The sequence below is a fragment of the Diabrotica virgifera genome, chromosome 6 (assembly GCF_917563875.1).
Source record: "Diabrotica virgifera virgifera chromosome 6, PGI_DIABVI_V3a".
In the NCBI taxonomy this organism is placed as follows: Eukaryota; Metazoa; Arthropoda; class Insecta; order Coleoptera; family Chrysomelidae; genus Diabrotica; species Diabrotica virgifera.
The window spans coordinates 180,078,808-180,092,062 of record NC_065448.1 but is presented as its reverse complement, the minus strand read 5'-3'; the positions used below and the strand labels follow the sequence as shown (position 1 = coordinate 180,092,062).

Genomic DNA, 13,255 nt, shown 5'->3' with positions numbered 1-13,255 from the left:
TTCCCCATTCAGATTTGTTATTTTCTGTTTAACCGAATCAACAATAGACATACTATTGTGAAGACATAAATTTTGAGCCTCTAATTTTGTAATTGAACTTTCAATGATATCGAAATTCGATTTTATATACAACAATTGATTTTTAATAGACTTTTCTTTAAAAATATTTTGACAGTTATCAATAGCGGTACAAGTCGGATCAAAACTTGAAATAACGCTTTTGATGTCGTCGTAGTGTTCAGATAAAAATATAGCACTTTTAAGCCAAGTTCCCCATCTGGTTAATACTGGTTCTGGTGGTAAAGGAATATCGGGAAGCATCTCCCTATATACCTGTACACGTAGTGGTGCTTTCAGAAATACTTTTTTTACATTATTTATTAAGGTGTTTACATTGGGAAATTCAATTCTAACTTTCTCTGCAACTCTGTTTAGGCCGTGCGCCAAACATGTACAGTGAATTAAATTAGGGAAAAAGATTTTAAGATTGGATGCAGCTTTCATCATATATGAGGCGGCATCACTAAGCATTAATAATATTTTTTCAAATGGTACTTGATCAGGTAAAAAAAAATTTGTTAGGGATTCGTTAACAAATCTAGCTATTGTAGCATAGTTTGTTTTTTCCAAACATTTTACACTAATTAAGTATGAGTTTTTAAAATCGCCAGAGTCGTTAAGAACTCCAACAATTAGATTCGCAATTTGTCGACCCTTTGTATCCGTTGTTTCGTCGACGGAAATCCAAAGATAATCGGCTTTTAACTGATTTTTAATACTCGTCATCACATCTTTGTAACATGCACTGACATATTTTTTCCGAAGAGTTGAAGAACTTGGTATTTGAGCTGGTTTATCTTTAATCTTGCAATAAGTTTTTAAAAAGTTTTGACACGATTTATGTTCTAACTTGTGCAGAGGGATATTGCAGTTCAAAAAAAAATGGCATAAATCCTTTGCAAAGGTTTCTTGCCCAACTGACGTATTCTGAATCTGCAAACTGTTCTGTAGAATCTGCTGGCGAGGTTTATTATCATTTTTTGATAGCTTAGTTTGGTGAAGTGAAGTTTTTATGTGTTGAACTACTTGGAATTTCTTTTGACATGGAATCTGGAATATAATGATAATGATGTTTTAGATGTTTTCGTAAATAGATACCTACATTAAAATGATCAAACTTTTTAAACCTCCCCCAATTTTTTTTTATTTCTCAAAGTGAAATTGAAATCGTCAAACAATAAAGTACAGTCAGTGTACCGTAGTATACAGGGTGGGCCACTCTCAACACCTCGCTCTGTATAAGCCAAACCGTTGCGAACTTTAAAAAACAGTTTTTGAAGAAATGGGACGGTTTGTCATTTTAGAATAGACAGACACATAGATGTGCAAAGAAGTTTGATAAGTTTAAAAATCTATTGAAGTGGAGAACTTACCTTTTTATCACAAATGGTGCAAAACATACTTTCACTGTCGATAACTTTTAGATGATTGTTACTTCCAATCCAACTTCTGAGAAGACTTGATTTTTCCCTTGCTACTTTAGGCATTTTCACAATAATAATAAAATGATTTTTTTACACAGTATAGTCAATAACTTGCAATCACAAAAGTTGAATAATCGGCGATTGATTTAAGACTAACCATTCATAAAATAAAATAATCTATCCTACCCTTAAAACAGTGTTGCCAACTCGACCAATATAGTATTTGCCAAACCTCACAAGAATGATGGAATGATCAGTTCAACAGTAGGTATTCCATTATCAACTAATAAAAAATCCCTATAGCAAGCATAACCCAGTACAGATAAATTATTTGTTTTAAAAAATGCTGAAACATGATCCTGTAGTTAATAGTAATCTCATGGTCCACAGACATAAGTACTAATATAAACATTATTGAAGGCGAAGGGATTTGCTGATGTAGGTGTGTATGTGTGAATGGTTAAACATTTTTTGTTAGGAATCAGATTTGACTCACTGATATCAGTTTCAAGTTCCTGTGAGAGAGTTCCTAAGTTGTTTTAGTAATTGTAAGGCCAACATAAAAATTTGTTCTGAATTAGAAGATTTTCGATTTTTACTAAATAATTTTTATATTATTTAATATGCTAGAAAATATGCTATATGCTAAACAAGAAATAAATAAGCTAAACAACACAAAAATATGCCAAATCTAGCATAAAATAAGCTAAATTGGCAACGCTGCCTTAAAATTTCGTTTTGGTTGGTTTTCCCAGAATAATTCATAGTTGGCCGACACCAGCAGAAAGTACAGGTAATATTTGTAATGTTATTCAAAATATAATCGGTATTTACTTAGGTAATTTGTAAATTCTGAGAAGTCTATAAATCTTAAATATCCGGATAATGATACCTGCAGCTATAAATAACGCCCATTATGTTTATGGGTACAACAACAAAGGAGCTTAACAGCAAAATATTTACTTTCACATTTTATTTTAATGGATGTTGATGTTACTAATATATACCTTATTTTTAAATGGGGTAGAGTAAATTCCCATCAAAATATGCATTTATATGCTCTTAAATCTCCAAATATGCAAGGCATATGCATTTATGAAAAACATGAGAAATATGCAGCATATATATGCATATGCATTTTGCATATAATCCAGTCTTTATTTATAATGCAGTGTAATGGGCTGCAATGTAATTGAAACCGAACTTACAACATTACGCGAACTCTAAATTTGTTAGGGTTGATAAGGGTGGTCCATGATTATACTAAACAGAATAATCATGTGAAATGTATGGAAGTTCTATCCTGAGGTTTTCCAGATAAGACTTCTAATGAAACCAGCCAAAACATAAAATATCGAGGAAAGTTTCGAGCTAAATAAAAGTTTTGAGAGGAAAAACTACTATAAATATTTAAAATTATGTTCTTGGGAATGTTGTTTAAAAAGGAATTCTTCTTCTCGTAACACTATAACCCGGGGTGAGTCTAGGCTGACTGCATAACCCACTACCTTCTCGAACGGTCGTCCATGATAGTTAAGTCAGTGGGTAGTCACATTGTTCTTAAATCGGACCATATATTATCGTTCCATAGCATTAGATTGGCAAGGCGGTTATTAGGAGGTCTTCGGACATTGTCTGCCCATCTTAGACTTCGGATTTAATCTATTGGACAAATGGTTTTGTCCTTATGAGTCGTCTTTTTAGTTCAGTGGTGTCAAGAAGCTGGATTGTCTCGACGTTCATATATGACTATGCAGCCTCTGCTTATGACTTGCTGCTATTCTCTTGATTATTTCGGTCGCAGTTTACATACTCAGGTACTGGTGGAAGTTGCTGTTACGGATACACCAAGGAGCATCAAAAATGTTCCTCAGTACTTTGTTTTGAAATCTCTGGATAATGTGTTGGTTACTAGCTTTGGTAGTACCCCCAGAGTTGGCACCCATACTCATACTTACCTCGGTACTTGCTTGTAAATGGATAATTTGTTATGAATGTATAATGTTGAATTTTTTCCAATCAGCCAATACAATTTCTTATATCTAATATCAACCTTTTCTGTTTGATAGGGACTTTCAAAAGCAGCCTCGCGTTTAGGGTGATGTCCAAGTATATTGCTGATGTTGGAACTTGGTATCATTTATTCTAACTATGAGATTTTCTATTTTTTATTTGTAAAGTTAATGTGTGCAGATTTTGTCTCATTTAATTTTATTCGCCATTTTCTGGTCCATGTATGTATTGTATTTACTGATAGTTGCAACGTATCAGTCGCTTCTTCACTAGTCTTTCCTATCGCTACTATGGCTGTATCATCGGCGAAGGTGGCAATAGTGGTTATTCTAGCTCTGGAATATCACACGTATACAATAGGTACAGGACCGGACCTAATACGCTCCCTTGTAGCACGCCGGCTATGATCTCCCTTAAATCGGTGTACACTTCTTCTTTTTTTACTCTGTAATATCTATTCGCAATGTATGATTCTAGGATTTCCAAATACTGTTTAGGCATGAACGTTCCTAGTTTATAGTTTAAACCCTCATGCCAGACTTTATCAAACGCCTGTGCTACGTCCAAGAAGATTGTAGAGCAGACTTTATTTTCTTCTAATATTTTTTCTATTATATTCGTTATTCTGTGAACTTGATCTATAGTCAAATGTTTATTTCTGATACCAAATTAATTATTTCGTATAAGATTTTTTCTTTCTATTATTGGTTTTAATCTTTTCAATAGAAGTTTTTCAAATAGTTTTGACTTCACCGGAAGGAGTGATATTGGTCGATAGGAGATCGATTGGTCTTTATTAGGAGGTTTACCTGGTTTGGCGATCATAATGACTTCGGCTACTTTCCAGAGTCTGGGAACATATCTCAATCTAAAAGCAGCATTTATTAGGTGTGTCAGCGTAACTATGGCTTCTCTTGGTAGATTTTTTAATAGTTTTCCTGTTGTGAGATCATATCCTGGAGCTTTGTTAGGATTTATATTCTCTTTTTTTAGCTCTGTCGATACTTCTCTAAATATTGTTAACGTTATTCTTTCTTCCGTTTGGAATGGTTCTTCCCATCTCAGTTCTTCACCATCATTGTCGTTGGGTTTGAACGTGCTTTCTAAATGATCGGCAAATCGTTCTGCTTCCTGTTCGTTACTTCTAGCCCAGTTGCCGTTTTCCAACTTGATAGGAGGAGAATGAATAATTGGTCTCTTCGTTCTTTTGTTGCCTTCCACAACGAATAATCTGTGTTCTGGTCAGCTGTTAAATTACTTAAAAAGAAATCAATTGTTGAATTTTTTATATTCGGTATCTACCTTTATAGTTTTTGTGTAGCATTATTTAGACTAGTCTCGTGGAGTTCAGAACAGGAGTTTACAGAACTGGATATCAAAGCAAAACTATTTAATGAAACTTTGAACAAACTCTGTTAAGCAGTAAGACGAAAACGTCCCAGAAAGCTCTCCAGAGTTATCATTCTTCTGCATGACAGTGCTCGGCCTCATGTTGCCAAAGTAGTGGAAGAGAATCTATATCGAAAGAAATGGAGGATGTGACAGCATCCACCTTGTAGTCCCGATTTACCGCCCTGCGATTTTTACATCTTTGGGCCACTGAAAAAGGCGTTAATATTTTTTTTTTGGAACCAAAGATTGGTTTCAATTGAAGAATCATCGTACAAGAACAAGTTTGCGCAATAATACCGAAAAAATAGTATTCACAAATATAGACCGTCGTAAGGAATGCTAGCAGTACATCCAGAACACAAAAAACGAGATCAGCAATACTCAAATGTTATGTCTGGTATATTTTTCCTCATGGTGGTGAAATATGGATGCTAAAATCTACACAGTGATTTAAACAGATGCGTTTGAGACGTAGTCTATGTTTAGGACGTTTGGACTATGGGAGTATGCCGGAAAATCCTCAAAGTGTTGGCGATAGTTTCTGAATATTGTCAAAACAAAAAAATTTGTAATAACAGACAGTAAGAAGCATAATTCCTCTCCTGATTATCTAGCCAAATTGCGGACTACAAGAATCGGGCTGGATATATAGTAACTTTCCGGTGCAGCAAACGAGCGAGAATTTATTGATATTCTCATGGGGATTACCAATCAAGTAAAATTAGACTTAATAACAGAAAGATCCAAGACAATTAGGAAGAAAGCCAACCCAATATGGAACAACCCAACGGATTTAAATGAATACCAAGGCAATATCAATAAAATTCTACAACAAAATTAATGCACGAATAATGTAAATTCCCTAAACAAAAATATCGTAAAAGCTATTCGAGAGGCTCAAGTAAAATGCTGCCCTAAAAGACGCCAAGATGAAAAAATAGCCATTGAAACAAAGCAACTAATGGAAACTAGAAGAAAAATCAAAGGAAACGAAAGCATTGACAAAGAAAAACTGCGAAATATAAATAAAGATGTACCAAAAACTATAATGAAAGATTTCAGGAAATTTAAGAATGAGAAAATCCATCGAACTATAAAAGAGATAAAAGTCTGAAAGTCCTGAGAAGACGGTTAAACAATGGCAAATGTAAAATACACAAATTAAAGAACAAAGAAGGAGTCCCCACATCAAATAGAGAAGAACTACTACAGGTAGTTGAAAACTTCTATCAAGAACTATACACAAGTCAAAGAGAAGACTAAACAAACTTAGAAGCCGCCGCATCAAAAATTCTGAACCAGGGTTCAGAGCTCATGCCAGAGATATGCCAGAGAGCTAAGCGAAATCCAGGACGCAATGAAAAAGATGAAAAACAACAAAGCACCAGGAGAAGATGGAGTCGTAATAGAAGCTATAAAGAAGGGCGGACGTGCCCTTCTCAACCAAATAAAAATTTTGTTTAACCTTTGTCTAACAGATTCTTGCATACTGGAGACATGGAACAATGCAGTAACAATTTTACTACACAAGAAAGGGGACAAGGCTCACCTAGAAAACTATAGACCAATCAGCTTATTGAACCACATCTATAAAGTGTTTACCCGAATAATTACGACAAGACTAGAAAAAAAGTTGGATTTCTACCAGCCCCGAGAACAAGCTGGCTTCCGCTCAAAATTCGGAACAAACGATCACCTACAAACAGTAAAAATCCTGATAGAAAAATAGATAAAATATAACAGATTACTGGTAGTTATCTTCGTAGACTTTCACAAAGCCTTCGACACTGTGGAATTAGACAGCATTATAACTGCTCTGAACAATAGTAGAATAGACTACCGGTTTACAAAGTTAGTACAAACATTGTACCAAAATGCATGTAAAACTACATGATACCACCAGAAAAATTAAGAAATTAATATCAAGTGAGGTGTGAGACAGGGTGACACTCTATCACCTAAATTATTTATGACGGTCCTCTAACACGCCTTTAAAATGATAAAGTGAGAAAATAGAGGAATAAAAATAGATGGGGAAATGCTCAATAATCTACGTTTTGCCGACGATATAGTACTTATTACCGAGGATCTGGGTGAAGCACAACAAATGCTACAAGAATTAGTAAACGTATCTTCAACTATAGGTCTAAAAATGAACATCGGTAAGACCAAATTTATGACAAATTTAGTTCCCAGCGAACACCTAACCATCCAAAATCAAGTGGTAGAATTGACGGAAAAGTACACATATCTCGGTCATGAAATCAAAATAAGCAAGGAAAATCAGACCTGCAAATTTGAACGACGAATAACACTTACTTCGGCTGCGTATGGTTCACTGAGAGACATCTTTAAAAGATGGTATGAATGCTTTATGATGCTTTAAAAGATGCATCCCGATAGCTATGAAACGGCAGATATTTGACCAGTGTGTTCTTCCTATTATGACATCTTCTTCTTCTTCACGTGCCATCTCCGCGACGGAGGTTGGCAATCATCATGGCTATTCTGATCTTAGATGCTGCTGCTCTAAAGAGTTCGGTTGATGTGCATCCGAACCATTCCCTCAAGTTACGCAACCACGAAATTCGTCTCCTTCCTACACTTCTCTTGCCCTGGATTTCCCCTGTATAATCAACTGAAGTACGTTGTATCTCTCATTACGCATAACATGCCCCAGGTACTGCAGCTTTCTTGTCTTGATGGTTTCCAATATTTCCAGTCTTTTGTTGACTCTTTTCATGATTTCGTTGTTTGTTATATGCTCGGTCCATAATATCTTCAGGATTCTTCTATACACCCACAGTTCAAATGCTTCCAACTTTTTAGTAGTCGATGCGTTAAGAGTCCATGCTTCTATCCCGTAAAGCAGAGTCGAAAAAATGTAACACCTTGCCAGCCTAACTCTCAAGTCTAATTTCAGTTCTCTTGCACAAAGTACCTTTCTCATTTTATTGAAGTTTGTTCTTGCTTTCTCTATTCGAACTTTGATTTCTTTGGAGTAATCGTTTGTGTGATTAATTATTGTGCCAAGATAGTTATAGTTTTCTACTTGTTCTAAAGTTTTACCTTTAATTGTCAGGCTTTCATCATTATTTTGGGTTTTTGATATCCTCATAAATTTAGTTTTCTTGATGTTTATTGATAATCCATATTCTTCTCCATACTCAACTATCTTGTCCATTAGCTTTTGGAGGTCTTTAAGGTTGTCTGCTATTATGATAGTATCGTCCGCATATCTAATGTTGTTAATTGGCGTTCCATTTACCTTTAGTCCTGCTGTTTCTCCCTCAAGAGCTCTTTTGATAATTTCTTCAGAATATGCATTGCATAGTAGTGGTGACAATACACACCCCTGTCGCACTCCTCTTTTAATTTCGAACTCTTCTGAGGTGTGTTCGTTAATGCATATGTGTGCTTGCTGTTTGATTTTTGATGTCATTGTTCATCATTTGTTTTGCTTTGAGGACGTCCATTAGCTGTTTGTGGCGGACTTTATCGAAAGCCTTGTTGTAATCTATGAAACAGACGTACATATCCTGGTTCACGTCCAAGCATCTCTGGATTAGTACGTTGAATGCAAAGAGAGCTTCACGGGTACCTACGCCCCTACGGAATCCAAATTGCGTTTCTTCAATATCCATATCAAGTGTTTGGTAAATGCGTTTATGAATGATCTTTAAAAACATTTTAAGTGTTTGACACATCAGGCTTATGGTACGGTGGTCGGTGCATTCTCTAGCATTTTTCTTTTTTGGGAGACAAATAAATGTTGAGGTCAACCATTCATTGGGTATGTTACCCGACTGATAAATTTCATTAAATAGCTTTAAGAGGACATCTATGTACTCATTTTCTATTATTTTAAGGATATCAATAGGCAATAGGCAGTATTATGACATACGGAGCAGAAACTCTCACGCTCACAAAAACAACCACTAAAAATGCGAGTGGCACAAAGGCGCATGGAAAGATCGATTCTCGGCGTCACAAGAAAAGACACAATAAGGAACCAAGACCTAAGGAAAAGAACAGGCATCACTGATGTCGTCGACCGTATAGCCAAGCTGAAATAAAATTGGGCTGGTCACATAGCGAGACTAAAAGACTCAAGATGGGCCAGCAAACTAATTGACTGGCGCTCACGAGAAGACAACACAGCGGACGACCACCAACACGCGGGATGGACGACATTGAACGAATATCCAAGCACTGAAAACAAGACGCACAGAACCATGAAGATAGGCGAAAAATGGGACAGACCTATGTCCAGCAGTGGACACAAGAGGTTGCATGATGATGATGATGATGATGATGATAATCAATCAACACTCCAACAGAGGCATGCATCGAAAGAAGAAACAACGTCTGGTTTTAAATTATATGAAGTAAATTTTCCCTTTCTCGCCAATACCAAGATGGTTGTCTAAAAAAAGCTGTCATCTTAAAGATGCATTCGTTGCCTATTGATTAAATATGCATGGAGCCAGGACATCTCCCTAAAGTAGGTTATTTTTTGGTTTTGCCATATGCTTTTAGCACAATGTGGAAGCGTCTATTAGACAGGAATGACTGAATAACAGATCGAACGAGTTGTTGAAGTGGATTTAAATATAAGTTTCCTGGGTGCGATGAAGAAATGCGTCCAGTAATTTATGCTGTTGGCATAGCAAGTATACAGGATATTTCTTTATCTTCGACAAAAGTTCTTATATAAATATTTTATTGTAGTCATCAGGTAGTAACAACATAATTTGTTATTATAAATTTTTTGTTATTATGTTAGACCTTGTTGACCATCACAATTGACATCATTAACATCACTGGTAGATGAACTTGAAAATAAAATTAGCAGACAAATGTATAATGTATGTAGCCACATTATGTGTTCTACTAAATAATTAAAATATTCTGGGTTATTAATTCAGCAAATTAAATTATGAAGAAATGTTTTTATAGAAATACGGGGATTTTTGTTGGCGCCCAAATTTTTGGAGTATTGCAAATAAACACTTATGAATCATATGTTTGGAGGTTCTGGCTAATTAAGTAACCTGCATGAGGATTCCAAAAGTATTAAATGTTAACGAAGCAGTGTAGTTGGTTCACATCGATGGTCATGTTTCTTAAGTGTGTTGTTGTTGAACTATATTGAAAATACACATTCTCGGCTTGTTTAACATTAGTGATAGAAACTCTCAAAGGTGTCTGATTCCTGGTGTAACTGGTGTTAGTGCTTAGTAGTTTACCCATGGAATATTCAACCTACTAAATTCAAATCAAAGTAAGTAAATTAAGTTCATATCAAAAATTTCATTTTGGTTTCCTGAAATTTTAAAAATAGCAATTATAAATAATTATTGTTAAATTGAGAGCTTTATTTACTAAATTCCAGAGTAAGTTACATAAAATTGTAAAATAAGAGTTTTCTGCTAGTCTCAAAAGTCTCCTGCTAAATATAGGCCTCTTTCTCGTATTTTCAATCCCGTCTATCTTGCAACGCTCTCATCCAGTTTTTATTTAGCCTTTTTAAATCGTCAGTCCATCTTTTAGGTGGTTGGCCGACCCTTCTCTTGTCTTCCTTTCCATTCCAATAACCTGTCCATCGCCCATCTGTCATTCTGGCTGTGTCCTGCCTATCTTTATTTTAGTCTGGCCTTTCTTTCAATGACGTCAGTGATTGGTTCTTCTCCTGATATCTTCGTTTTTTATACTGTCTCGCAGAGTTATTCCTGACACGGACCGCTTCATTCTTGTAGTCCACAGTACATCGTCCATCGTCCTTTTTGGAAGATGATTACAAAAGTCTTAAAAATGGTTTTAACTGCTTCGTTTGAGCGAGTCTACCACTTTGTGAAAAATTTTAGAGTGCAGGTTGGGCGCGTTTCCGCACGCCCCACGCCTAAACCTGTAGCTCTAACGCGGTTAGGTTTTGTCATTACAAAACTATAAATATTAAATTTAGTCAAAAGATTATACGTTAAAATAAAATAAATTATTTTTGTCGGACAAAAAAGAGGGCGTGATTGTAGAGTCCGACACCCGCAAGATGTCACTCTAGCGCGGTAGTTTTGTTATTACAAAACTCTTAATTTTCAAATGAAAGTACTTATATTTAATTAATAAAGATTGTCGATCTCTTGTCCGACAAATTTACGGCCTCGTTGCGTTAGTCCGACAACGTTAATATGTTAATGACGCGAATTATGAATGTTCTTTGGAAAAACACTTTTTTAAAAACTGAACTTCACAATTAAACCTTTTATTTCGACAAACAAAGATTTTAGATACAACTCAATAATTTAAAATCAGACTTTACTTTAACATTTAAATCAAACTACTTTTTACTATTTTTAATCAGACTAAAAAATATTGATTTTTACATGGTGTTTTATAATTTTATAATTGCTGATCTTGCTGTCCAATACGTCGCAATTAGGTCCAGAATGTTCAACGCTGCGACGCGACGTAGCCTCGTGTTGATTCCACGTGGTACAATATACTGGATGGTAGCGGTCGTTGTACTATAGCTACTCCATCCCCTGAAGAAGTTTTGTAAGGGATGAACAAAACTTTTGGATTGGCATCTCTTGAAATTTCGTTGCTAGAATTTGTTTTTGTGTCTGTAACATATACAAGGCAAATAATTTTAATAAAAATTTATACAGGAGTTAACAAAAAATGGCTATGGCTATGGTTCCATAATTTTGGGTTATTTTTTCTGGATGTTCTTCTTCCTTCGGAGAGTTTATGGAATTTTTCCAAAGGGATGTGGTCTATCCTGAATGGTTTGAATTTCTGTAGTCCTAATTTTTGGGAAGTATTCGTGATTTATCTGGAACGTTTGCTCTTGAATTTAATAACTCTGGATATTTTGAAAAGTTAATTTTATTTTTTTTTCTTTATCTTTTTTTTTTGTTGTCTGTTAGTAATCTAAATCCTTGCTTGTCCCAGGTTGAGGGGAATTACTTCTGGTTTGTATTTCAGTTTCTTTATCTTTAATTTCTTTCCTATCGTCTGGCTGATCTTGTGGGGAAGGTTCCCAATTTGTTTTTGATTTAGGTTGATGTTTTATGTTCTTCTTATGTACTGTAGCTTTTGATGTTTTTACAGTAACTTCGTTATTTTTCTTTATAAGTTTTGCAGAATATCGTGGAAGTAATTTATTCCTGGTGACTGTTTTTCGGTTATAAATTTTTGTGCTTGGTTTATACGTAATAGGGTCTTGTCTCGATTTGTTTCTATTTTCGATGACTTTATTTTTATTTTCTTGTATATGCTGATTTACTTCCTTGTATAATTCCTTTGTTATCTCTCTATGATTTTGAATATAATTATTCAGTATTACTTTCTGTATGTCAACGTCAAAGGGATCTTTTGCGTCGATATGGCCGTTTAATATGTCAATGGGTCGTAACTTCCGTTACATTTCGTAAAATCGAAGTAAAAATGGGTCCTGGTAGACGACAAATATCCTGGTTGGAAAACATTCGCGACAGCACCGGGTTAAACACACCAGAAAAGCAAAAGATGGAGACGAATTTGCAATTTATAGCCAACCTTCAGTAGTGGAGTGGGCACTATAAGAAGAAGAAGAAGGAGAACCGGTCAAGGGACAAAGCCTTCAACCTATGTAGATTACCAGAATTTTAGAGTGTATTCTCATAGACGGCATATTTCAGTTTTAAAGCGTTGTAAACCCACGTTTCACTTTATCTCGCCTTCTGCATAAGACATTACGTCATTTCGTCTTTGAAGACACGACACTAGGATTGGCCGGCAGAGTTGGATTCTATTCCTAGGACCTTTAACCTATTTGTTGGAAAGCAGTAGGCATATTTCAGGGTTTTTTTGCAGTTGGGATGTCAATATTCCCTATTACTTCCTACCCTTAACCCTTACCAATCTCTTACCGAAGCAGAAGTTCGGAGAGGTATTGCTTTGGCAAAAAATGCGATGAACCGCCTAACTAAAGTTTGGAAAGACAGATCTATCTCTCAAAATATCAAGATGAGACTGGTGAATGCCCTTGTATTCTTAATATTTCTATACGGAGCAGAGACTTGGACTCTTCGCGCATGCAAGAGGCAAAAAAAATGATGCCTTTGAGACATGGTGCTGGAGAAGAATGCTGCGCATACCTTGGACAGCATATAGGACAAACATTTTCATTTTAAACCAACTCAAGATTAAAAAAAGGCTGTCCACAATATGTCTGCAACGAATACTGCAATTCTTTGGTCACGTGGTTCGCGGAGGTGACGACAGTTTGGAGAGATTAATTGTTTCTGGAAACGTTCCGGGGAGAAGATTAAGAGGACGAACACCAACTAGATGGTCTGATCAAATAAAGAATTCAGCTGGAA

General features: G+C 35.5%; 1 protein-coding gene across 2 annotated transcripts in view; it reads left to right on the top strand.

The window, feature by feature from the left end:
• Window positions 1-13,255, top strand: part of LOC114328180 (sodium-coupled monocarboxylate transporter 1) — a 542,514-nt gene that overhangs the window by 218,894 nt on the left and 310,365 nt on the right. The window contains exon 1 of one of the 2 annotated variants that reach the window (XM_028276962.2): window positions 10,057-10,173. The exons of the other annotated variant lie outside the window; for it this stretch is intronic. The gene's annotated coding sequence lies outside the window, so the exon portion shown is untranslated. Of the gene's footprint in view, window positions 1-10,056; window positions 10,174-13,255 lie in introns of those variants that run through there. 2 annotated transcript variants of the gene reach the window in all.